This window comes from Ranitomeya variabilis, chromosome 5 (assembly GCF_051348905.1).
Source record: "Ranitomeya variabilis isolate aRanVar5 chromosome 5, aRanVar5.hap1, whole genome shotgun sequence".
NCBI lineage: Eukaryota > Metazoa > Chordata > Amphibia > Anura > Dendrobatidae > Ranitomeya > Ranitomeya variabilis.
In genome coordinates this window covers 78,520,615-78,546,321 of record NC_135236.1, presented here as the reverse complement: position 1 = coordinate 78,546,321, position 25,707 = coordinate 78,520,615, and the positions used below count along the sequence as shown (strand labels likewise).

Here is a 25,707-nt window from a genome sequence, read left to right as displayed (position 1 = left end):
AAATACGTGGCGCGTGGCACTTACATACGTGGCACTTATATACGTGGCACTTACATACGTGGCACTTATATACGTGGCACTGAAATACGTGGCACTGAAATACGTGGCACTGAAATATTGTGGCACTATGTCGAAAATGTTCATTAAACGGTTAGGGGTGAGGTTAAGGGTAGGGTTAGGGTTGGATCCCTTTATCACCCTGATGGTGGTGGGTGGTTTTTCAGTGTTTTTTCTGTTTTTTTCTATAAAAACGCATGTTTTTAACGCAAACGCATGTGCTTAAAAACGCATGCGTTTACATAGACAGCAATGCATTTTTTTTTGCCGCAAATAAACGCATGCGTTTTTAATGTTAAGTATAGGAAAAAAAACGCATGCGTTTTTTAGCACTTAAACGCAGCGTCCAAAAACGCAAGTGTGAAACCAGCCTCAGTGCCGGAATTGGCGCATCTTACAGATGCGCCATTTCTGGGGCGGCTGCGGACTGGTATTTGTAGCCGGGGGGGGGGGGGAACCAATATCCATGGCCCCTCTCTAGGCTATGAATATCAGCCCGCAGCTGTCTGCGTAGCCTTTCTGGCTATAAAATATAGGGGGACCCCACGTCATTTTTTTTTGGGGGGTCCCCCTATTTTAATAGCCAGTAAAGGCTACACAGACAGCTGCGGGCTGATATTCATAGCAGGCTACAAATATTGGCCCCCGGCCGTCGGCTTTCCACCTCTTGCGCAGAAAATTGCGCGGGAGCCCACGCCGTTTTTTTCAGTTTTTTATTAAACTAAACGCTCATTAAGGCCTGTTTCACACTTGCATCGGCACGGGTCCATCGCTATGCGTTGGGCCGACGCACGTTGTGAAATTTGTGCACGTCGTGGGCAGCGGATGCAGTTTTTCAACGCATCCGCTGCCCATTCTGAAGTCCGGGGAGGAGGGTGCGGAGTTTTGGCCGCGCATGCGCGGTAGAAAATGGCAGACGCGATGGACGCGCCAACGGTCCGCCAAAACACGACGCATCCGTTGCACGATGGACGTCACGTGTGGCCATCCGTCGCGATCCTTCACTAATACACGTCTATGGGTAAAAAACGCATCCTGCGAGCACATTTGCAGGATCCGTTTTTTTCCCAAAAAGACAGATTGCGAAAAACGCAAGTGTGAAAGTAGCCTTATAGAAACATCGGCATTTCTATTATATATCTATGGATATATCTATCTATAGATATATTTATCTATAGATATATCTATAGATACATAGATGTATCTATCCATATATTTGGGTGCTTTCACACATCAGGTTTTTGCCGTGAGGCACAATCCGGCGAGTTTTGAAAAAAACGGATCCATTTTTTTCCGTCGGATCTGTTTTTTTCTCATAGAGTTTCATCCGTTTTTTGCCGGATCCATCAAAAAAGCTGTTTCCGCCGGAAGGAAAACACATACAGAGGAACGTTTTTTCTGTCCGGCGAAAAAACGCACAGCGACGGATCCGGCAAAAAAAGTATAAAACTGAGCTGTGAAATGATGAATCCGGCCTTGGAATCCGTTTTTTCATGCATGTTTCCATTCAAATCATGCACATTTTCCGTTTATTTACTTATTTCCAAAAACCGCACCAAAAAAAGCATCAAGACTGCACCAAAAACTGCATCAAAACTGCACCAAAAACTGCATCAAAACCTGGTGCAGTTTTGGTGCGGTTTTGATGCAGTTTTTGGTGCGGTTTTGATGCAGTTCTTGGTGTGGTTTCGGTGCGGCTTTTTTGCAGCATGTGCACAACAAGTCTGCGGCTCCCATAGACTTACATTGGTTGTGCACTACACTGCGGATTTGATGCAATTCAGTGCAGCAAAAAACGCTGCGGATCTGCAATCAGATCTGCAACGGGTGCACACAGCCTTAGCATTTAGGGAACCTAGCCAAAAAGCCAAGCAAAAAACAAGTGTGGGATTGCACTTTTTTGCCATTTCATTGCACTTTGAATTTTTTTCACATTTTCTGCTACACGATATGGTAAAACCAATGGTGTCATTCAAAAGTAGAACTTGTCCCGCAAAAGATAAGCCCCCACATGGCCATATTGACGGAAAAATTATGGCTCTGGAAAGAAGGGGAGCGATAAACGAAAACAAAAAAGCTGTATCTGTATCTATCTATCTATCTATCTATCTATCTATCTATCTATCTATCTATCTATCTATCTATCTATCTATCTATCCATCTATCTGTGTAATGGAGTGTAGGTTGGACAAATGTAAAAGAGGAGGTTGGACAGAAATGACATCACAAATCTTTTTGAAGCTAGAGGAGGGAGGGGAGGGAGGGGTTGGGGTGTGTTTTGGAGTGGGTGTGCCAGGTTAGGGCTTAGTAGCAGTGCAATGCATCATGGAACTTGTAGTATTAGAGCACAGTAACTCAGGAGAAAGAAGTTGTCGATTAACCCCATGAGAGCTGAATCCAGCACTAAAGATGTGCTGCTACAGCATGATAAAAGGTAATATTGCTAAAATAAACACAGTGGATGTTTTCAGTGGCACATAATAGCAAGATTTATGAAAAAAAAAAAAAAGGTTATAGTAGTGGACGACTTCTTTAAATTAATATTTGAATAAAAAAAATCTAAGCAATAAAAGTACACATATTTGGTATTGCCACGTCCGCAGCAACCCGACCTATAAAACTCCCACTAGTTAACCCCTTCAGTGAACACCATTAAAAAAAAACCAAGACAAAAATCAATGCTTTATCATCATAACGCCGAACAAAAAGTGGAATAACACGCGATCAAAAAAGCGGATATAAATAAACGTAGTACCGCTGAAAATGTCATCTTGTCCTGCAAAAATCAAGCTGCCATATAGCTCCATCACCGAAAAATAAAAAAGTTATTAGCTCTTTTATTGTATAAAAGTGCCAAAACATAAAAAAAGATATAAATGAGGTATCTCTGTCATGGTACTGACCCGAATAATAAAACTGCTTAATCGATTTTACCGCACGCGGAACGGTATAAATGCCCCTCCATAAGAAATTTATGAATTGTTTGTTTTTGTTCATTCTGCCTCCCAAAAATTGGAATAAAAAGCGATCAAAAAATGTCATGTGCCCAAAAATGGTACCAATAAAAACGCCAACTCGTCCGGCAAAAATCAAGACCCTACATGACTCTGTGGGCCAAAATATGGAAAAATTATAGCTTTCAGAATGTGGTGATGCAAAAACTATTTTTTGCAATAAAAAGCGTCTTTTAGGGTGTGACAGCTGCCAAACATAAAAACCCGCTGTAAAAAATGGCTATAAATCAAACCCCCCTTTATCACCCCCTTAGTTAGGGAAAAATAAAAAAATGTATTTATTTCCATTTTCCCATTAGGATTAGGGTTGGAGTTAGGGTTAAAGTTAGGGTTAGAGTTGGGGCTAAAGTTAGGGTTGGGGTTAAAGTTAAGGTTGGGGCTAAAGTTAGGGTTAGGGTTATGATTGAGATTAGGGTTGGGATTAGGGTTAGGGGTGTGCTAGGGTTAGGTTTCTGGTTAGGGTTATGGTTAGGGTTGGGATTAGGGTTAGGGGTATATTGGGGTTAGGGTTGGAGTTAGAATTGGGGGGTTTCCACTGTTGAGGCACATCAGGGGCTCTCCAAACGTGACATGGAATCTGATCTCAATTCCAGCCAATTTTGCATTGAAAATTCAAACGGCGCTCCTTCCCTTCCGAGCTCTGCCATGCATCCAAACAGTGGTTTACCCCCACATATGGGGTATCAGCATACTCAGAACAAATTGCACAACAACTTTTGTGGTCCAATTTCTCCTGTTACCCTTGGAAAAATAACAAATTGGGGGCGAAAAGATCATTTTTGTGAAAAAAATATTTTTTATTTTTACGGCTCTACATTATAAACATCTGTGAAGCACTTGGAGGTTCAAAGTGCTCACTACGCATTAGATACGTTCCTTAGGGTGTCTAGTTTCCAAACTGGTGTCACTTGTGGTGGGTTTCCATTGTTTAGGGACATCAGGGGCTCTGCAAACGTGACATGGCTTCCAATCTCAATTCCAGCCAATTTTGCATTGAAAAGTCAAATGGTGCTCCTTCCCTTCCGAACTCTGCCATGCACCCAAACAGTGGTTTACCTCCATATATGGGGTATCAGCATACTCAGGACAAATTGCACAACGACTTTTGGGGTCCAATTTCTCCTGTTACCCTTGGTAAAATAAAACAAATTGGATCTGAAGTAAATTTTTGGTGAAAAAAAGTTAAATGTTCATTTTTTTTAAACATTCCAAAAATTTCTGTGAAGCACCTGAAGGGTTAATAAACTTTTTAAATGCGGTATTGAGCACCTTGACGGGTGCCGTTTTTAGAATGGTGTCACTTTTGGGTATTTTCTATCATATAGACCCCTCAAAGTGACTTCAAATGTGATGTGGTCCTTAAAAAAATAAATGGTGCTGTAAAAATTTGAAATCGCTGGACAACTTTTAACCCTTATAACTCCCTAACAAAAAAAAATTTGGTTCCAAAATTGTGCTGATGTAAAGTAGACATGTGGGAAATGGTACTTATTAAGTATTTTGTGTGATATATCTGTGTGATTTAAGGGCATGAAAATTCAAAGTTGTAAAATTGCGACATTTTCAAAATTTTTGCCAAATTTCCAGTTTTTTCACACATAAACGCAATTCATATTAAAGAAATTTTACCACTATCATGAAGTACAATATGTCACGAGAAAACAATGTCAGAATCACCAGGATCCATTGAAGCGTTCCAGAGTTATAACCTCCTAAAGTGACAGTGGTCAGAATTGTAAAAATTGGCCCGGTCATTAACATGCAAACCACCCTAGGTGGTAAAGGGGTTAAAATTGTCCTGTTCTTAATCCTTGGCACTTTGATGAATGTTTTCATGAACTGAAGTACAGATTTTACACAGGGTTTGAGTTAAGTGCAGAGGCGCTATGACTATCTGGTTGTCATCCAAGGAATTAACTTCTTGCACAGGTGAACTGGAATCCAAATGGAAATGTATTGAGTGAATAACAAACAAGGAGCAGTGAGCTGAGACAATTATTTTTCGTTTATTGGTGTTCTTTTACAAGCACTTTAGCATCATGGCATAAGTTATTTTTGAAAACTATGGCAATAGCTTTTCCATAAAAATTGCCAATAGTACTGAAACATAATTCAAAAATTTCCTAAAGTGTTCTTGAAAGTGAAAATTATCAATGGTAATTTCTTAAAATTACATAAAGATGATAAAGTAATATCATTTCCACTATATCATGAGTGGCCTGATCGCGCTGATCCATTTCTTCTGTCTACCTGCACTTGATGATGGCGCTCTCCTGGCTGTGCGCGTGCGCGGTCTGTACCCCTGGGTTCTGGGGCGTTGCGTCACTATGGCCTTGGTAACGTTGGATCCATAATGCCGTGCGTCCGGTCACGTGACGCGCCGCTCGGGACTTCCGGGACCTCCTGACTGCGCATGCGCCGATTGTACCCGGACCGCGTCTAATCATTGAATTGCACATACACTACATATACCTGGCGTTATATCAATAATTATACCCCCTGACGAAGGAAATTCTACCGAAACGCGCGTCGGGGCGCGTTGTGCACACGGACATTAACCCCAAAAAGGTATCCTGTAAGCTTTTATTGTTATTTTTTCCACTGACTTTATTTTTTGGCAGAGCAGTGCTCTGATATCTACGCTGGCCCTGATAATTTTACTTGACCGGTGTAAACACCCTATGCTTGTTGTGGCAATTGAGAACTTTAGTTACTGATACACTATTTTGCATTGTTATATATATATATATATATATATATATATATATATATATATATTTTATTATATCAGATATTTTTTCACCGTTTTTTCACCTATTATTAACAATTCAGCATCAGGTTTTCTCCTTTTTTCATACTGCGGTTTACTTTTATTTATCTATGTATTAATTATATTGTTAATATTTTATATGTCCTGTAATGCACATCTTCTTTTTATACATTTTTTATTATGTTTTGTAAATTGACCATCTGCTATCGTAATAATAAAAATAAAAATAAATGTATGTGTATCTTAGCTTAGGAACTCTCCTTCTTTTAGTCTATGCTCTTGGGCTTTGGTTTTTCCATGTATTGAGTGGTTTCCACTTACTTTTACCACACACCCCATGCACTGTATTTTATACATCTATATATATATATACTATATCTATTTATATTTTTAGAGATATGAATTATATTTTATTGGGTTGTATTAGTGTGTGTGTGTGTATCTTTTTGAGAAGGGGATTTACAGTTTCCAGGAGCACCTCCTGGATCCAAAAGCAAGGAGAAGACCACATTTCACATAGCTGGCAGAGAGCCGTGCGCACCACCGTACTGGACTGTTGGGGGCCCCCGGGACTGAATCTGAGTCCCCAACATCACCGTGAGTTTGTTCCTGTTTTGTGCATAAGTCAGGGCCTACTGTAGGCTTCAACAGACAGAACACGGCAGCTGTGTGGCCTGCTTAGTAAAGGCCAGGGAGGCTATACGTAGAGTAGCATCATTATTTGTTTATTGTTTGATTTTGCTTGTGTGACGTATATTGATTCTGTAATAGTTGGAGCACTGTGCTTTTTGACGGTCCAGCTAAAGAATACAACTCTTGTAAATTATCTTTTGCCATTGCATACCCCTGTTTGCATTTTCCTCATCCACTTCATTCCTTGCCTTCCAATAAATCTACCCTTTTTTGTTTGCACCTCATCTTCTGTACGGTAGTCTCCCTGCACCATGGTGATTCCCCGGCCATCGCTTCATGCACACAACAGATGTCCTTCACAAAGACCGTTCCCTGTCAAAACATTGGACCACATCTGTTGTTGACTCCTTGCCAGATCAAAATAAATTTACACTGCAACAAGACCTACAGTCTAATTTCCTTTTGTGGCTCTGAGGTTCCTACCTCTATTGTTCTGTACCACAAGTCCTTTCCTCGAGCACACAATTTTTTTAAAAGGACAATGTGCCGGTCCTTCTCCTTCCTCCCTACTGAAAATCTTGTCACATTATGTCTTGTGGCATAAATAATGTCACAAGATCGGTAGGGTCAATGCTGTGTTTTGTGAGAGAGACCTATCCTGTCGGATGGTACTGTGAAGGCTGCAGCCCATCAACTGCCACTGATAGGCTGCAGCATTATTGTGACGTAAACAATGTCACAAGGTCACTAGTGGACATGGCGCTCGAAGCGGAAGAGTGGCACTGATCTTGAAGGTAAGTATGCTTGTTTTATTTTTTTAGTGCACAGTAAGTATATTTAAAAAGGGTCATGGACATCCTCTTCTGCATCGCCCTGTAGAATGAAATTGGCTTCAATGAAGCTCTATGCAGACGGTATGACATATCTGTACGTAATAGAGCCATGGCCATGGGGCCGATTCATTACAACTTGCATTATATACTCTAGTCTTAACGAAGAAGCCTGATGAATAAGGTACAACAAATTCATTAAGAGGTGCATGCCACTTAATGAATTTGGTGGATATTCTCAGTGGCATGTGCCTTGCCATAAATGCTACTCCTTGTCAACAAATGGAGTAACATTTTTGGCATAAGTTAGACCACTAAAGTGGAGTATCTTATGATGAATGCGGCAGGTGGGCGCTTTGGCGGAGCTGCCTGGGACTAGTGTTAAAATGCCAACATTTGCTAAATTCTTAAGCAACTTCGAGATGTGCAAAAATTTTGTGACTTTTCAAAGTGCTTTATACTGGAAAACTTACTTAAATACATGAATGAATCTGCCAATTGGTCTTCCATGTTTGGGTCCTTTTACCATGTTCAAACATCTCGATTCACAAGCATCATGGTACCCTCAGACCACCACGTTTTCTCTACCATGATTGACAGATGATATAACGCTGTAGCAAATGGGCATTTTGACCTCTCTTGGCCACCATTTCAGGGTGTGACTGCTACCTCTTCATCCCTTAGGGCTCATTTCCACTTCTGAGGAAAACGGACGAGTGCAATCCGATAAAAAATCGGATTGCACTCGGACCAATGTTATTCAATAGGTGTCTTTTCATTTGCGATTTTATTCTCACCCGAAATAGGACTGAGAAAAAAATCGCAGCATGCTGCGTATTGCTGCGATTCTCGGACGAGACTCGCCAATGCAAGTCAATGGGTGCGAGAAAAAAAAATCGCACAGCACTCGCACCATGCGAGTTCTGTCCGATTTTTACTCACCGGTGTCCTTTGAAAAGCCGGCAATTCAGCGCGGTGTACATTAAAATCACACTGACAGGTTAGAATAGAGTAGATATATACACATAGAATAGGTATATATACATATATATGTCAGTGAGACACCTATATATATATATTTATATTTAATGCAGCGCTAGATAGCATAAAAGCCGCTAATTCAATTGCCGGCTTTTCCTATCTCCTTCACAAACCCGACAGGATATGAGACATTGTTACATACAGTAAACCATCTCATATCCCTTCTTTTATTACATTTTCCTCTTCACTAATGTAAGAAGTGTCTGTGTGTCAAATTTGGGGGCTCTAGCTATTAAATTAAAGGGTTAAATCGCGGAAAAAATTGGCGTGGGCTCCCACGCAATTTTCTCCGCCAGAGTGGTAAAGCCAGTGACTGAGGGCAGATATTAATAGCCTAGGGAGGTACCATGGTTATAGGACCCCCCTGGCTACAAACATCTGCCCCCAGCCACCCCAGAAAAGGCACATCTGGAAGATCAATTTTTTCCGCTATTTAACCCTTTCATTTAATAGCTAGAGCCCCCAAATTTGACACACAGACACTTCTTACATTAGTGAAGAGGAATATGTAATAAAAGAAGGGATATGAGATGGTTTACTGTATGAAAACCATGTCTCATATCCTGTCGGGTTTGTGAAGGAGAGAGCAAACGCCGGCAATTGAATTAGCGGCTTTTATGCTATCTAGCGCTGCATTAAATATAAATATACATATATACAGTGGGGCAAAAAAGTATTTAGTCAGTCAGCAATAGTGCAAGTTCCACCACTTAAAAAGATGAGAGGCGTCTGTAATTTACATCATAGGTAGACCTCAACTATGGGAGACAAACTGAGAAAAAAAAATCCAGAAAATCACATTGTCTGTTTTTTTATCATTTTATTTGCATATTATGGTGGAAAATAAGTATTTGGTCAGAAACAAACAATCAAGATTTCTGGCTCTCACAGACCTGTAACTTCTTCTTTAAGAGTCTCCTCTTTCCTCCACTCATTACCTGTAGTAATGGCACCTGTTTAAACTTGTTATCAGTATAAAAAGACACCTGTGCACACCCTCAAACAGTCAGACTCCAAACTCCACTATGGTGAAGACCAAAGAGCTGTCAAAGGACACCAGAAACAAAGTTGTAGCCCTGCACCAGGCTGGGAAGACTGAATCTGCAATAGCCAACCAGCTTGGAGTGAAGAAATCAACAGTGGGAGCAATAATTAGAAAATATTTTTTATTTTTACGGCTCTACATTATAAACATCTGTGAAGCACTTGGAGGTTCAAAGTGCTCACTACGCATTAGATACGTTCCTTAGGGTGTCTAGTTTCCAAACTGGTGTCACTTGTGGTGGGTTTCCATTGTTTAGGGACATCAGGGGCTCTGCAAACGTGACATGGCTTCCAATCTCAATTCCAGCCAATTTTGCATTGAAAAGTCAAATGGTGCTCCTTCCCTTCCGAACTCTGCCATGCACCCAAACAGTGGTTTACCTCCATATATGGGGTATCAGCATACTCAGGACAAATTGCACAACGACTTTTGGGGTCCAATTTCTCCTGTTACCCTTGGTAAAATAAAACAAATTGGATCTGAAGTAAATTTTTGGTGAAAAAAAGTTAAATGTTCATTTTTTTTAAACATTCCAAAAATTTCTGTGAAGCACCTGAAGGGTTAATAAACTTTTTAAATGCGGTATTGAGCACCTTGACGGGTGCCGTTTTTAGAATGGTGTCACTTTTGGGTATTTTCTATCATATAGACCCCTCAAAGTGACTTCAAATGTGATGTGGTCCTTAAAAAAATAAATGGTGCTGTAAAAATTTGAAATCGCTGGACAACTTTTAACCCTTATAACTCCCTAACAAAAAAAAATTTGGTTCCAAAATTGTGCTGATGTAAAGTAGACATGTGGGAAATGGTACTTATTAAGTATTTTGTGTGATATATCTGTGTGATTTAAGGGCATGAAAATTCAAAGTTGTAAAATTGCGACATTTTCAAAATTTTTGCCAAATTTCCAGTTTTTTCACACATAAACGCAATTCATATTAAAGAAATTTTACCACTATCATGAAGTACAATATGTCACGAGAAAACAATGTCAGAATCACCAGGATCCATTGAAGCGTTCCAGAGTTATAACCTCCTAAAGTGACAGTGGTCAGAATTGTAAAAATTGGCCCGGTCATTAACATGCAAACCACCCTAGGTGGTAAAGGGGTTAAAATTGTCCTGTTCTTAATCCTTGGCACTTTGATGAATGTTTTCATGAACTGAAGTACAGATTTTACACAGGGTTTGAGTTAAGTGCAGAGGCGCTATGACTATCTGGTTGTCATCCAAGGAATTAACTTCTTGCACAGGTGAACTGGAATCCAAATGGAAATGTATTGAGTGAATAACAAACAAGGAGCAGTGAGCTGAGACAATTATTTTTCGTTTATTGGTGTTCTTTTACAAGCACTTTAGCATCATGGCATAAGTTATTTTTGAAAACTATGGCAATAGCTTTTCCATAAAAATTGCCAATAGTACTGAAACATAATTCAAAAATTTCCTAAAGTGTTCTTGAAAGTGAAAATTATCAATGGTAATTTCTTAAAATTACATAAAGATGATAAAGTAATATCATTTCCACTATATCATGAGTGGCCTGATCGCGCTGATCCATTTCTTCTGTCTACCTGCACTTGATGATGGCGCTCTCCTGGCTGTGCGCGTGCGCGGTCTGTACCCCTGGGTTCTGGGGCGTTGCGTCACTATGGCCTTGGTAACGTTGGATCCATAATGCCGTGCGTCCGGTCACGTGACGCGCCGCTCGGGACTTCCGGGACCTCCTGACTGCGCATGCGCCGATTGTACCCGGACCGCGTCTAATCATTGAATTGCACATACACTACATATACCTGGCGTTATATCAATAATTATACCCCCTGACGAAGGAAATTCTACCGAAACGCGCGTCGGGGCGCGTTGTGCACACGGACATTAACCCCAAAAAGGTATCCTGTAAGCTTTTATTGTTATTTTTTCCACTGACTTTATTTTTTGGCAGAGCAGTGCTCTGATATCTACGCTGGCCCTGATAATTTTACTTGACCGGTGTAAACACCCTATGCTTGTTGTGGCAATTGAGAACTTTAGTTACTGATACACTATTTTGCATTGTTATATATATATATATATATATATATATATATATATATATATATATATATTATTATATCAGATATTTTTTCACCGTTTTTTCACCTATTATTAACAATTCAGCATCAGGTTTTCTCCTTTTTTCATACTGCGGTTTACTTTTATTTATCTATGTATTAATTATATTGTTAATATTTTATATGTCCTGTAATGCACATCTTCTTTTTATACATTTTTTATTATGTTTTGTAAATTGACCATCTGCTATCGTAATAATAAAAATAAAAATAAATGTATGTGTATCTTAGCTTAGGAACTCTCCTTCTTTTAGTCTATGCTCTTGGGCTTTGGTTTTTCCATGTATTGAGTGGTTTCCACTTACTTTTACCACACACCCCATGCACTGTATTTTATACATCTATATATATATATACTATATCTATTTATATTTTTAGAGATATGAATTATATTTTATTGGGTTGTATTAGTGTGTGTGTGTGTATCTTTTTGAGAAGGGGATTTACAGTTTCCAGGAGCACCTCCTGGATCCAAAAGCAAGGAGAAGACCACATTTCACATAGCTGGCAGAGAGCCGTGCGCACCACCGTACTGGACTGTTGGGGGCCCCCGGGACTGAATCTGAGTCCCCAACATCACCGTGAGTTTGTTCCTGTTTTGTGCATAAGTCAGGGCCTACTGTAGGCTTCAACAGACAGAACACGGCAGCTGTGTGGCCTGCTTAGTAAAGGCCAGGGAGGCTATACGTAGAGTAGCATCATTATTTGTTTATTGTTTGATTTTGCTTGTGTGACGTATATTGATTCTGTAATAGTTGGAGCACTGTGCTTTTTGACGGTCCAGCTAAAGAATACAACTCTTGTAAATTATCTTTTGCCATTGCATACCCCTGTTTGCATTTTCCTCATCCACTTCATTCCTTGCCTTCCAATAAATCTACCCTTTTTTGTTTGCACCTCATCTTCTGTACGGTAGTCTCCCTGCACCATGGTGATTCCCCGGCCATCGCTTCATGCACACAACAGATGTCCTTCACAAAGACCGTTCCCTGTCAAAACATTGGACCACATCTGTTGTTGACTCCTTGCCAGATCAAAATAAATTTACACTGCAACAAGACCTACAGTCTAATTTCCTTTTGTGGCTCTGAGGTTCCTACCTCTATTGTTCTGTACCACAAGTCCTTTCCTCGAGCACACAATTTTTTTAAAAGGACAATGTGCCGGTCCTTCTCCTTCCTCCCTACTGAAAATCTTGTCACATTATGTCTTGTGGCATAAATAATGTCACAAGATCGGTAGGGTCAATGCTGTGTTTTGTGAGAGAGACCTATCCTGTCGGATGGTACTGTGAAGGCTGCAGCCCATCAACTGCCACTGATAGGCTGCAGCATTATTGTGACGTAAACAATGTCACAAGGTCACTAGTGGACATGGCGCTCGAAGCGGAAGAGTGGCACTGATCTTGAAGGTAAGTATGCTTGTTTTATTTTTTTAGTGCACAGTAAGTATATTTAAAAAGGGTCATGGACATCCTCTTCTGCATCGCCCTGTAGAATGAAATTGGCTTCAATGAAGCTCTATGCAGACGGTATGACATATCTGTACGTAATAGAGCCATGGCCATGGGGCCGATTCATTACAACTTGCATTATATACTCTAGTCTTAACGAAGAAGCCTGATGAATAAGGTACAACAAATTCATTAAGAGGTGCATGCCACTTAATGAATTTGGTGGATATTCTCAGTGGCATGTGCCTTGCCATAAATGCTACTCCTTGTCAACAAATGGAGTAACATTTTTGGCATAAGTTAGACCACTAAAGTGGAGTATCTTATGATGAATGCGGCAGGTGGGCGCTTTGGCGGAGCTGCCTGGGACTAGTGTTAAAATGCCAACATTTGCTAAATTCTTAAGCAACTTCGAGATGTGCAAAAATTTTGTGACTTTTCAAAGTGCTTTATACTGGAAAACTTACTTAAATACATGAATGAATCTGCCAATTGGTCTTCCATGTTTGGGTCCTTTTACCATGTTCAAACATCTCGATTCACAAGCATCATGGTACCCTCAGACCACCACGTTTTCTCTACCATGATTGACAGATGATATAACGCTGTAGCAAATGGGCATTTTGACCTCTCTTGGCCACCATTTCAGGGTGTGACTGCTACCTCTTCATCCCTTAGGGCTCATTTCCACTTCTGAGGAAAACGGACGAGTGCAATCCGATAAAAAATCGGATTGCACTCGGACCAATGTTATTCAATAGGTGTCTTTTCATTTGCGATTTTATTCTCACCCGAAATAGGACTGAGAAAAAAATCGCAGCATGCTGCGTATTGCTGCGATTCTCGGACGAGACTCGCCAATGCAAGTCAATGGGTGCGAGAAAAAAAAATCGCACAGCACTCGCACCATGCGAGTTCTGTCCGATTTTTACTCACCGGTGTCCTTTGAAAAGCCGGCAATTCAGCGCGGTGTACATTAAAATCACACTGACAGGTTAGAATAGAGTAGATATATACACATAGAATAGGTATATATACATATATATGTCAGTGAGACACCTATATATATATATTTATATTTAATGCAGCGCTAGATAGCATAAAAGCCGCTAATTCAATTGCCGGCTTTTCCTATCTCCTTCACAAACCCGACAGGATATGAGACATTGTTACATACAGTAAACCATCTCATATCCCTTCTTTTATTACATTTTCCTCTTCACTAATGTAAGAAGTGTCTGTGTGTCAAATTTGGGGGCTCTAGCTATTAAATTAAAGGGTTAAATCGCGGAAAAAATTGGCGTGGGCTCCCACGCAATTTTCTCCGCCAGAGTGGTAAAGCCAGTGACTGAGGGCAGATATTAATAGCCTAGGGAGGTACCATGGTTATAGGACCCCCCTGGCTACAAACATCTGCCCCCAGCCACCCCAGAAAAGGCACATCTGGAAGATCAATTTTTTCCGCTATTTAACCCTTTCATTTAATAGCTAGAGCCCCCAAATTTGACACACAGACACTTCTTACATTAGTGAAGAGGAATATGTAATAAAAGAAGGGATATGAGATGGTTTACTGTATGAAAACCATGTCTCATATCCTGTCGGGTTTGTGAAGGAGAGAGCAAACGCCGGCAATTGAATTAGCGGCTTTTATGCTATCTAGCGCTGCATTAAATATAAATATACATATATACAGTGGGGCAAAAAAGTATTTAGTCAGTCAGCAATAGTGCAAGTTCCACCACTTAAAAAGATGAGAGGCGTCTGTAATTTACATCATAGGTAGACCTCAACTATGGGAGACAAACTGAGAAAAAAAAATCCAGAAAATCACATTGTCTGTTTTTTTATCATTTTATTTGCATATTATGGTGGAAAATAAGTATTTGGTCAGAAACAAACCATCAAGATTTCTGGCTCTCACAGACCTGTAACTTCTTCTTTAAGAGTCTCCTCTTTCCTCCACTCATTACCTGTAGTAATGGCACCTGTTTAAACTTGTTATCAGTATAAAAAGACACCTGTGCACACCCTCAAACAGTCAGACTCCAAACTCCACTATGGTGAAGACCAAAGAGCTGTCAAAGGACACCAGAAACAAAGTTGTAGCCCTGCACCAGGCTGGGAAGACTGAATCTGCAATAGCCAACCAGCTTGGAGTGAAGAAATCAACAGTGGGAGCAATAATTAGAAAATGGAAGACATTCAAGACCACTGATAATCTCCCTCGATCTGGGGCTCCACGTAAAATCCCACCCCGTGGGGTCAGAATGATCACAAGAACGGTGAGCAAAAATCCCAGAACCACGCGGGGGGACCTAGTGAATGAACTGCAGAGAGCTGGGACCAATGTAACAAGGCCTACCATAAGTAACACACTACGCCACCATGGACTCAGATCCTGCAGTGCCAGACGTGTCCCACTGCTTAAGCCAGTACATGTCCGGGCCCGTCTGAAGTTTGCTAGAGAGCATTTGGATGATCCAGAGGAGTTTTGGGAGAATGTCCTATGGTCTGATGAAACCAAACTGGAACTGTTTGGTAGAAACACAACTTGTCGTGTTTGGAGGAAAAAGAATACTGAGTTGCATCCATCAAACACCATACCTACTGTAAAGCATGGTGGTGGAAACATCATGCTTTGGGGCTGTTTCTCTGCAAAGGGGCCAGGACGACTGATCCGGGTACATGAAAGAATGAATGGGGCCATGTATCATGAGATTTTGAGTGCAAACCTCCTTCCATCAGCAAGGGCATTGAAGATGAAATGTGGCTGGGTCTTTCAACATGACAATGATCCAAAGCACACCGCCAGGGCAACGAAGGAGTGGCTTCGTAAGAAGCATTTCAAGGTCCTGGAGTGGCCTAGCCAGTCTCCAGATCTCAACCCTTTAGAAAACCTTTGGAGGGAGTTGAAAGTCCGTGTTGCCAAGCGAAAAGCCAAAAACATCACTGCTCTAGAGGAGATCTGCATGGAGGAATGGGCCAACATACCAACAACAGTGTGTGGCAACCTTGTGAAGACTTACAGAAAACGTTTGAGCTCTGTCATTGCCAACAAAGGATATATTACAAAGTATTGAGATGAAATTTTGTTTCTGACCAAATACTTATTTTCCACCATAATATGCAAATAAAATGGTAAAAAAACAGACAATGTGATTTTCTGGATTTTTTTTTCTCAGTTTGTCTCCCATAGTTGAGGTCTACCTATGATGTAAATTACAGACGCCTCTCATCTTTTTAAGTGGTGGAACTTGCACTATTGCTGACTGACTAAATACTTTTTTGCCCCACTGTAGGTGTCTCACTGACATATATATATATGTATATATACACATTCTATGTGTATATATCTATTCTATTCTCACCTGTCAGTGTGATTTTACTGTACACAGCACTGATTTGCCGGCTTTTCAAAGGACACCGGTGCGTAAAAATCGGACAGCAATACGGATGTCATATGGATGTTGCGATAAAAAATCGCATGACACTCGCATGACAATCGCATGATTTTCCTCCGTTTTTTCAGTCCGTTAATCGGACCGTTTTGTCTCTCGCAAGTGGAAATGAGCCCTTATAGCTACACCCATGCGCTGTGCCTAATGTTTTTCTCCTAATATTGATTTTTCCAAGTCATCTTCTCTTCAATCCAATGCCTGAGGGTTTTTTCTACTTATTTCAGTATTTTGCTTAATTTGTCAGTCTTAGGCTGGGGTCACACATGCGTGTTTTACGGACGTAAGAGCGCAGAAACTACGTCCGTAAAACTCGCATTACATACGGCACAATTATTCTCAATGGGGCTGCTCCTATTAGCCGTATATTACGGTTCAGTATTATACGGCTTTCTACGGCCATACAAAATCGCAGCATGCTGCGTTTGTCAGCGTATTGCGCAAAAAAAATCGCCAATGAAAGTCTATGGGGGCGAGAAAAATACGGATTCCACACGGTCCAGCAGTGTGACTTGCGAGAAATACGCAGCGGTGTTAGTGAAAAGTCGGTAATTCAATTGCCGGCTTTTCATTTCTCCTGCCTAAACCCGACAGGATATGAGACATGGTTTACATACAGAAAACCATCTCATATCCCCTTTTTTTTTGCATATTCCACACTACTAATGTTAGTAGTGTGTATGTGCAAAATTTCAGCGCTGTAGCTGCTGAAATAAAGGGTTAAATGGCGGAAAAAATTGGCGTGGGCTCCCGCGCAATTTTCTCCGCCAGAGTGGTAAAGTCAGTGACTGAGGGCAGATATTAATAGCCTAGAGAGGGTCCATGGTTATTGGCCCCCCCGTGGCTACAAACATCTGCCCCCAGCCACCCCAGAAAAGGCACATCTGGAAGATGCGCCAATTCTGGCACTTGGCCACTCTCTTCCCACTCCCTGTAGCGGTGGGATATGGGGTAATGAAGGGTTAATGCCACCTTGCTATTGTAAGGTGACATTAAGCCAGATTAATAATGGAGAGGCGTCAATTATGACACCTATCCATTATTAATCCAATTGTCTGAAAGGGTTAAAAAACACACACACATGATTTTTGAAAGTATTTTAATGAAATAAACACAGCGGTTGTTTTAATAATTTATTGCTGATCTGCTTTATGGCAGATGTTTGTAGCCAGGGGGGGGGCAATAACCATGGACCCTCTCCTGGCTATTAATATCTGCCCTCAGTCACTGGCTTTACCACTCTGGCGGAGAAAATTGCGCGGGAGCCCACGCCAATTTTTTCCGCCATTTAACCCTTTATTTTAGCAGCTACAGCGCTGAAATTTTGCACATACACACTACTAACATTAGTAGTGTGGAATATGCAAAAAAAAGGGGGATATGAGATGGTTTACTGAATGTAATCATGTCTCATATCCTGTCGGGTTTGTGCAGGAGAAATGAAAAGCCGGCAATTGAATTACCGGCTGTTCACAGATATCGCGCTGATTGAAATCTAAATACAGAATATATATATATATATATGTGTCTCAATGACATATATATATATATATATATATATATATATATATATACTGTATATATGTTTTCCCGAACATTTGAGCACATAAATCCATTAGATGTCGGTTTTGCAAGCCTGCGCGAAAATCTCGCAGTACGGATGCCATACGGATTACATACGGAGGATGCCATGCGCAAAATACGCTGACACACCCTGACTACGGATCAATATTTTGGGAACATTTCTCCGTATTACGGCCGTAGTACGGACGTATAATACGTGGCGTATTGTCTTACGCCAAGTGTGACTCCAGCCTTAGAAATGACTTTCTTATCAAAGCTCTACCTCGGAGTCACATCTTTCTTCAGTGAGACTGATATGTTGCAGGTAGATTTCAGTAGAGCTTCTGAGAACCTGCAAGAGTTCAGTTCCTGACATTAAGGTCTCTTTCAGATGTCAATTTTTCAAATACGTGTTATAGCCTTATGTTTTGAGAATAGAGTACATACTTAAAATAGTCTTTGCCCTTGTTTGTCAGTGGACCAAGTGTCAGCAAAAGAAAAATGGAGATAACGTCTGTTTTTCTTGAGAGTCACGGATCAAATATTACCCAATCAAATCAATGGGTCAGTGAAAAAAATGGACCTCACATGGATGCCATCCCAGTGTCATCTGACTGCTGTGCTTTTCGGATTGCTTTTGGTCATGCAAGTCAATGAGTGTTTGGAAAACATTGGGCAGCGCTGGGATTATATCTGAGTGCAGCCCCATTTGCGCTTACTGGCATAATGGATAAGATGGGTAACAAAAAATTCCATCTTCTCATCCAAGAGAATCGGAGCACACTATGCTGACCCTCTGATCAAACTCTGATTCATCGCATGCATAATAGGCCCGATTCCCTCGGATGAGAGAATCTTCGGCCATCTGCACCAACCATTTTTTAATCCTTATAAGCTGTGTGTATCATCCATTTTTTATCATTCGTTTTATGTAAAAATTGCAGATCAATTTTTTTTTTCTCTCCATTGACTCCTATTGGTAATTTTTGTCCAGAAATCTTGTCCCAATTTCACATGCTGACATTTATTTCATGGACTATGTTACAGTTACAACACTTGTGTAGGAGACACAACCGCTCTTCTTGGTCTCATGACAAAGTCAGAGTAACATGGGAAAATAAAATAAATGGAAGAAGATGTTGACGGGCTCAGGAATACACTGCGCTCACATTTTTATGGGACACAAAATCAATAGACCTTCTTTTAAACAATTAGCTGTGTGAATTATTCATGCACATCCCGGAGATCACTCTTATCACCCGAGGTCTTGTTCTTGGTCGGACAATATGTCTGAATATAATGTAGTTGTACATATTAGTTACAACATTACTCCCTGTAAACATATTCAGGATGTGGGGCAATGTGAAAAGGTGATGAGTAGTGATGAGCGAGCATGCTCGGAGAAGGCGTTATCCGAGCATGCTCGTGTCCTACTTGGGTATTTTTGTAAATAAAATGCTTGCATCCCCGCTGATGGATGTCTCTTGGCTATTCGACAGCCGCAACACATGCAGGGATTGTCTGATTGTTAGGACTCTAAGAACTAGTGTTCTATGGGCACAGTTCAATTTTTGGATATATAAAGACGTGTTTACCCTCTATACAAAATAATACAGATTATATATATATATATATATATATATATATATATAAATCTCCCAGAAAATGCAACAATAAGATTATTTTCTAAGTAATACTTAATAATACAGTCTGAGTGTCGGCCTCCTGTAGGCGTACATTCCCGAAAATGAGGCACGGCAGAGTGAACCATTACAGTCTACGACCCTGTCGGCGCAAGGCTGCAGGACAGCTTGAATTTTATTGGAACTTGATTGGGGCTGCTTTTCCACCATCCGGACTATCCTGCGTTACAATCTTTCATCAATTTTTCTCTGCCATCCACATCCAGGGAGATTAGCTGCAGTGCCATGGGTTGAAAACTTCTTTATTATGTTGTGAACATTGGAAAAAGGAATATCAAGATCTCTGGGGATGGACTTGTAACCTTGAGATTGTTGATATTTTTCAACAATTTTGGATCTGAAGTCCTCAGGCCAGTCTCACACGTCCAGATAATTCCGGTACCGGAAAAATCGGTACTGGAGTTATCCGTGTCCGTGTGCTCACGTGGCACATCAGTGTGCCGACTGAGTACCACATGGACCGTGCAGGAGGCAGCACTACAGTAAGCGCTGTCCCCTGCTTTGGGTGCTGAAGCCGGAATTCATTCCTTCTTCCCAGCAGCGTTCGCTGGAGAGAAGGAATGAAAAATCATTGTTTTTTTCGTTTTTTTGTGGTTAAAATAAAGTTCCCGGTAACCTCCCCCCTCCCACCCCCTGTGCGACCGCCCGCTGGCATTAAAATACTCCCCCAGCTCCCTCGATGCTTCATCTCAGCGTCGCAGCTTGTCCTGTATGAGCGGTCACGTGGTGCCGCTCATTACAGTGATGAATATGCAGCTCCACCCCTATGGGAGGTGGAGCAGCATATTCATCTCTGTAATGAGCGGCACCACGTGACCGCTCATACAGGACAAGCTGCGACGCTGAGAGGAAGCATCGAGGGAGCTGAGTGAGTATTTTAATGCCAGCGGGCGGGCGCACAGGGGGTGGGAGGCGGCAGGTGACAAGGATCTTTATTTTAAACACAAAAATAATACAAAAACATTGATTTTTCATTCCTTCTCTCCAGCGAACGCTGCTGGGGAGAAGAAATGAATGGCGGCTTCAGCACCAAACGCTGGGGGGACAGCGCTTACTGTAGCGCTGTCTCCTGCACGGCACATGGACGGCACACGGACAGCATCTGTGTGCGGTACGTGTTTACATGGACCCATTGACTTTAATGGGTCCGTGTAATCCGTGCGCTCCCACGAACACTGACATGTCTCCGTGTTTTTCAAATGGACACACGGTCCGTGAAAACACACTGACATGTGCAGAGACACATTGATTTTAATGTGTCTACGTGAGTCAGTGTCTCCGGTACGTGAGAAAACTCACCACACGTACCGGAGCCACTGACGTGTGAAACAGGCCTCAGACAGTTCTCTTCTCCTTTTTTGTTCTCTGTGCTTAGTGTGGCACACACAGTGCTAAGATTGAGTCTTCTCTTTTTAGCTAGTTTCAGGTGCGATTTCCATATTATCCACACCGGTTACTTGCCACAGGTGAGTTTGAACGAGCATCTCATGCTTAAATGAAAGTTATTTACCCACATTTTTTAGAAAGGTGCCAACAATTTTGTCCGGCCCATTTTTGGGGTTTTATGTGAAATTATGTACAATTTGCCTTTTTATCTCTGTTTTTTTTTTGTGTGTTGTTTCAAAACACGCAAAGGAAATAATCATATGTACCTCAAAACATATGTAATTTTCTGGAAGAAATACTTTATTTTCTGTAACAATTTCAAGGGTGTCAACACTTTCGGCCATGACTGTATGTACTTTTAATCTTAAAAATGATGAAACTATAACTAATAAAAACCAATTTACTAAGACCAATATTACCACGATACAGTGCTCTTCTGGTGTTAAATTGCAGTTATACGCAGGAGCTCTGTAGACCGTATTAATGTATATTGTACAGGTAAATCCAGGTACTCACAGTGACATCTCTAGTGTAAGTCATTCATTTTCTCTTTTCTTCTTCATCCAGTGCAGACCACTATTACTTCTTCAGCCACGAATTGTCGCTGTAGAAGATAACGCACTGACATCTGTGGTTGATCACTTTTACAGCACCCTTCCCACAATTTTCCTTACTTTTACAAAAACTTCATTGTGCCATCATGGTATCCTGCACAATAACAGTATCTCCTTTTACCCTACTCTTCCGCCCCCCACCACAATAAATGTTAAAATACATTACAGGTGTGGAGTTCCCCATTGTGATCTCCTCACAGTAGAGATGTCACTATCTGTGGCCTCCCATATAGTACTAATGCTTACGTCCCCTTTTGTGGCCCCTGGACCATAAGAAATATTCATCTTTGTGGACCTTTACAGTAATAAGAACCGCTAATGCCATTAGGTAGGAGCCAGTTCTCAGGGCTCCCATCAAATAGCAACAGATTACTGGTGTGGCCGATAGACCAGGTCCTCCATTCAATTGACACCAACTCTTCTCAGATCCTTGCTATTTTTTTTTGCTTCCAATCCAGGTGTTGTAATTTTGATTCCATGTTAGAATCATAGAATCAAGTCTTGTAGAATATTCATGTAGAATGTTCAAGCCTTGTAGAATATAATAGTAATCCGAGGTTCACTTTGGGTCACTTGGTTTTGTTTACAACAATCTGCTTCTGTTAATAACCCCTTGGGTGGCAACGATCTACCCCAGGGGTTGTCCCTGACTCTCGTCTGGTGTTCATTGTGCTAAACATGGCAACAAGCCCTAAATTATGATCTATATGTGAAGCACATTCGTCAGTGTCTATCCATCCATGAGCTTATAGGACTATCCCGCATTGTCGGCCTACGGCATGCCTCACATACCATACGTTGTATATATAGCAGGCTGACCTCCGTAACAGCCATATTTATACATAGATGGACACTTCTAGTGAATGTATGGTGACGGACAACTCCAATGATCTAATAGAAGACGGGATGGGTGAGATGAAAAAAGACCTCACAGATTCATGAAAAATACAACTATAATGCAAAATGCAAATACAATAGCTGGCCAAAGATAATATCTATAAATGCAAGGGGTTGTCAGAGATTGGAAAAAAACCTCTGTTATATTTACAGATACAGCGCCTCTCTTGTTTATCGGTTGTGCTTGGTAAGGATTCACCGAAAGTAATGACAAATCCTAGGAACCCTATGAGGTCTCCTGGTTGGCGAGTTAACGGCCATCAAACAAAAAAGTTTGGGTTTGTAGGAAATTGCTACCTCACTGTCATGAAAAAAAAGAATCCATAAATAAATAAGAAGTACTAATTGTACTATATTTGTACTGAACTGTAAATCAATGAGAAGACTGAGCAGCCCATCAATAAGGAGGGATAGGTACGGGAGGAAGATGTAACCTGAGAGACGGCAGCAGATGGGATGAAGCTGGAAACGTCTGTCACTGACGGACTGTCGAGAGTGAGAAGATCTATGGAAGGAGATCACAGCTGTGGTTGGAGTCTAGAAAGGAATGGAAGAATGGTGAAGACAACTATCGTTTAATGTACTCTTACGTCCAGCTGGCTCTCATACATCTACTATGAAGAATCTTAAAGGGAACCTGTCACCTTGGAAAACGGTATTTACCTGCAGATATAAGTCTAACTTGCATGTAAATAGTGTTGCAAACCTGAAACTGAAAGTGTGCCTACTGGGAGAAAATTAAGCTGCCGGCTTTCAGTCATGGGTGTGTGCAGAGAGCGTCTATAGCCACTGTTCACTATACTGTGAGCGGCAACGGTAAGTATTCCCAGGACTGAGATTGACAGCTGGCTATACAACGCATCTGTGCACACTGAGCTGTCAATCAAAGAAATGGGGCATCCTTACAGCCACAACTCACAGCATGAGCAGTAACTGTAGCCGCTCAGACCAACGTGACTGAAAGCCGGCAGCTCCATGTAAAAAAATTAGTTCAGTTTCTGCCAGTAGTTGCAATTTCAGCAAGGTGGCAGGGCAGAACCGGAATGCTATTATCTCCATAGCTACAGGTTTATAGCGTTTTCCAAGGTGACAGGTTCCCTTTATGTACAGTATATAGAGAGTTGGGAGGTTTAGAAGTTGTTCAGAAGAGTGATTGAGTTGACAGTAGTGATGAGCGAACGTGCGCGAACAATGTGTTATCTCAGCATGCTCGGGTGCTAACAGAGTGTCTATGGTGTGCTCGAAAAATATGTTCGAGTTCCCGCGGCTGCATGCCTTGCCGCAGTTCGACAGCTGCAACACATGCAGGGATTCCTTGTTAGGCAATCCTTGCATGTGCTGTCAAACAGCCGTGATACATGCAGTCGCGGGGACTCGAACATATTTTTTGAGCACACCATAGACACTCTGTTAGCACCTGAGCATGCTGAGATAACACCTTATCCGAGCATGTTCACTCATCACTAGTTGACGGCAATCTAAAGTGTATGCGCATCTTTATGGCTCATGTACATGGAGACACCATTGTCCTGGATTATCACACTGACACAAAGGTGTCTCCATACAGGACGTTTTAAAGATAAAGAACATTTATCAACTATGTCCAGGATGGATGATAAATGTATGAGAGTCCACCTGCCGGAACCCCCGCCAACTACTAGAACAAGGGTCCTAAATCCCCTGTGTGTATAAGACTTACAATACGGTCCCTGATTAACTCAGAACTTGGATGGAGCTGTATTTATGGCTATGTATATGATGTTTCACCGCATCCTTCATACATTATGTACGTGACTGCCATGTGATTGGATTAGAAGATGCTTAGCGGCACTGGTCCCATTTAACTACATTGGCTTGTTCTGCGCATTAGTGTGCACAGTAAAGCCCATTAAATCAGGGATGTTGGTAGAAGACAAATGGGAATGGCAGCCATGAAGAATGAAAGCAAAACTGATTGTCACTGGTTCAAAGAGGTCAACTGGCAAAAGACATAGGGAATGTGGCTCTGGGGGTAAGCTCTAGCAGTGTCAGTGGCATAGACCATCTGTATTAAGGCTTATTTAGATGAGCCATTTAGGCTCTGTTCACACGTTGCGTTTTTGCTGCGTTTTTTAATGCCAATTTTAAGCTATGTTTTACAGCCCCAGCAAAGCCTATGAGATTTCAGAAATCTCATGCACACACATTGGTTTTATTTTCCTGACTGATTTGGAAAACTGCAGCGTGTCACTTCTTTCAGAGTTTTTGCAGTTTTTTTTTCACCCATAGGAAACAATGGGTAAGTGCAAAAACGCAGCAAAAATGCAGGTATCCGGTTTTGCTGCGTTTTTGGTGCAAAATCCTTAAGGTTACTTTCACACTAGCGTCGTACGATGCACGACGAATTGCGTCGTTGCGACGTACCGACGCAAGCAGTGAAAGCGCCGCACAACGGGGGCAGCGGATGCTGTTTTTCAACGCATCCGCTGCCCCATTGTGAGGTGCGGGGAGGCGGGGGCGGAGTTCCGGCCGCGCATGCGCGGTCGGAAAAGACGGTCTCGACGCACCAAAAAACGTTACATGCAACATTTTTTGGTGGCGACGGACGGATGCAACCGTCGCACGACGGATGCGACGTGTGGCAATGCGTCGCACTGCGTCGCTAATGCAAGTCAATGGAGAAAAAACGCATCCTGCAAGCACTTTTGCAGGATGCGTTTTTTCTACAAAACGACGCATAGCGACGTGCAGTGCACGACGCTTGTGTGAAAGTAGCCTAAGGAAGTTGAATCATGATTTTTTTGGGGCCGCTAAACTTTATCAGCATGCAAAAGAGACAACAAATACACTGCAAATCATGCTTTTTGTCGTAGCAACTTCAAGCAGGTTTTGACTTCAGAAAAAAAAACACATAGCAAAAGCGCAACGTGTGAGCATAGCCTTATATTGTAAATGTGACTTCCAGCTCACGTTTTACACAGGTTTAGGCAATACAAAGTTTGTTGGGAGTGCTTCTGTAAGTTTGTATTGGCCTGTGTAAAAGAGCCATTAAATGCTTGCCCACTGATCGACATGTATATAGTAAATCAACACTCATTATTGGCAGAAATCTCCCATGTAAATGCACCAGTAGAGATAGCTTTTCATTTA

At 41.5% G+C, this 25,707-nt stretch overlaps 1 long non-coding RNA gene across 2 annotated transcripts in view; it reads right to left on the bottom strand.

The window, feature by feature from the left end:
- LOC143774768 (uncharacterized) overlaps positions 1–25,707 on the bottom strand; it is a 104,523-nt gene that overhangs the window by 28,343 nt on the left and 50,473 nt on the right. The window contains exons 2-3 of one of the 2 annotated variants that reach the window (XR_013215563.1): positions 23,013–23,115; positions 21,583–21,671 (exon numbers count right to left, since the gene is read on the bottom strand). The exons of the other annotated variant lie outside the window; for it this stretch is intronic. This is a non-coding gene — a long non-coding RNA (uncharacterized LOC143774768). Of the gene's footprint in view, positions 1–21,582; positions 21,672–23,012; positions 23,116–25,707 lie in introns of those variants that run through there. 2 annotated transcript variants of the gene reach the window in all.